Source organism: Vicia villosa, linkage group LG1 (genome assembly GCF_029867415.1).
Source record: "Vicia villosa cultivar HV-30 ecotype Madison, WI linkage group LG1, Vvil1.0, whole genome shotgun sequence".
NCBI lineage: Eukaryota > Viridiplantae > Streptophyta > Magnoliopsida > Fabales > Fabaceae > Vicia > Vicia villosa.
The window spans coordinates 55,069,483-55,071,874 of record NC_081180.1 but is presented as its reverse complement, the minus strand read 5'-3'; the positions used below and the strand labels follow the sequence as shown (position 1 = coordinate 55,071,874).

Here is a 2,392-nt window from a genome sequence, read left to right as displayed (position 1 = left end):
CCTTTGTAGGTTTGCAACCTCTTCTCCAGTGTAGTTGGATTCCATTTCCTAGTGGACTTGGATATCCCTTTGTTACAATCCCTTCCCTAGTTGGGTCGCTTTGTCGATGTTCCCTTGTGGAATTCATTTGTCTTTTACTTTGTTTCTTTAGTGGTAGCTTGTCTCTTGTGACACCTCGTACCATTAATTTTCCTCATATGCATTCATACATATCATATCATATGCATATATGTAGTTCTTAGGGCCAAAAATTGTGTATTTTTGTATTTAAGTCCCTTCAATCACATCGAGACGAAGATTTCAATCTTCATGCCTCTAGATTGAAGACACTTAAATAGGGGCATCTGTCATACCCCAATTTTTGCCCCGTCCATTTCATTCCACTAGATCATTTGCATATCATTCATTCACTCACTAAGGCATGAGTTCAAATAATCGACATTTGTACAAAATCAAGGTTTCTGCATGGTTCAAACTGGGTATGTCAATTGAGTGTGATTCAAGTGTTATTTCTAGGGGAAAGAAATTAGGGTTTTCTATTTCATCAATATGTTGATCCAATTTATCAATTCAAGAATCATTTTTGGTCATGATTATTGGTTTAGGGTGAAGTTGTGTTTCTTTGAGTTTGAGAATTCAAGATTAAGCACCAATTTCACATAAAAGCGGCGAATGTTTGATTCAAAGGTTCGGGAAATAAAGATTGTACGCTTTTGACAATATTATAAGTTAACTTATAAGATAATTTCTTTAAGTTATAAAGAATACTTGTCATCTAAATACAAAGTCCATGAATCTAAACATGAGGGCAAGTTCATTCAAAATCCCAAGGCATTCCATTCAATTTCAAATGGCGTTGCATCTTACAAGGAAAAAAGAAAGATCACATTTTAATTCCATTTTGAACATTTCAACAACAATTGGTATTCAAATGCAATTAGTTCTCACAAAAGGGTAGAATCTTCATTCAAAATTTCATTTGAAAAATTACAAGGAATTACAAGACTTTTTGCTAAAAGTTCTTAGTCATTTGAAATGTTTACAAATAAGTGTACAAGCTGTTACATAAAATCATCCCTAAACCTAAACTTTAAAAAGGCCCTAAGTTGTTGCTGCTAAGCCCATTGTGGCTGCTGAAACTATGCCCAAAGCCTTCTGTCTGCTGCCTGCTGTGTGCACCAAGCCAAAAGTTACCCGAATTGACCAAAACAAAAAGCTGTAACAGAAAGAGCAAAGTCAGAATGCCATATGAAAGAAAAGGTTTGCAGCAAGACAACAAAATTTGCATTAAATTGGGGAGAGAAAAAGAAAGTAGTGGGGAATCAAGAAAAGCATTGCTCAGAATTACCAAAGCCAGAATTTTGTTCAAACCTCTCTTCCCTCCAATCCTTGAAGACTCTCTGTATAAATACTGATAAACCCTAGAAAAAAAAGGAGGGGCAGCCACCACGACCATAACAATAAACCTCTGCAGAAAATCACCCTCGAAACTCAATAAACCTTAACCACCATATCAACTTCAAACCTCATTTCAACTTGTACACTCAAAACTCTGCCTATTTTCAATCACAAAACCTCACCATCATGACAAATCTCACACAGCAACAACCCTAAACTTACTCTGCTAAAATTTCATCCAAAAAAAAAACTAAGACACTAAAGTTCTGATAAAGGTCAGTAGAACATCATCTTTAAGCTCCATCAGACCCGAGCTAAACCACCCACGTAACAACCAGCATCATAAGAGAGGCGGATAGAAGAGACCGAGAAGAAGAACAATGTAAAAAGAACATACCTGAAAGTGTTTCTGAAGCCCACCAAAGCTGATTCGTTGGCCATAGCTGGTAACTCTTTTTCTGTTTCGTTTCCATTGAATATTGTTGCTGTATGTTGTAATCTCTGAACAAACGAATGAAATATGGGGTTTCGGAACTGATTTAGGGATTGGGTTTATGTGTTTGTTTGAATTTTGATTTGCTTAGAATCCGTCGGGCTTGAGATCGTAAGATATGTTCGATCGAGAGATAGGTTTTGCGATTTGATTTTCTTTGTTCTGAACAACCGTGTTTGAATGTTCTTGTCTTGAATCGAGAGTGAGAGGAAGCTATAGCAAAGAGAGATTGATTAGAAACTTAGCCATGAAAACATGTTTGAAGCGAGATTTGTGAGAAACAATCGCGAGAGAGGTTCACGTTCATGAGCATAAGACTATTTTTTTTGTTTCTGTTGTTTTGCATTTGTTTGTTCAGAGATGAGAGAATCATGAACGCGTGAAAGAGAGGATGGAGAGAACGTTTTTTTTTCTTTTTTCCTTGTTGAAACGGAAGGAGCGGCCGGTTTTCTCCTTTTGGATTAGGGTTTTTGTTGCTTATTTGCTATTGGGCTTATTTGA

General features: G+C 36.5%; 1 long non-coding RNA gene across 1 annotated transcript; it reads right to left on the bottom strand.

Annotated features, from left to right (window-relative positions):
- Window positions 1–962: 962 nt before the first annotated feature.
- LOC131606665 (uncharacterized) lies at window positions 963–1,431 on the bottom strand. The gene is made up of 2 exons (XR_009284956.1): window positions 1,349–1,431; window positions 963–1,216 (listed from the first exon to the last, which is right to left on the bottom strand). It is a non-coding gene; the product is annotated as an uncharacterized LOC131606665 (long non-coding RNA).
- Window positions 1,432–2,392: the final 961 nt, after the last annotated feature.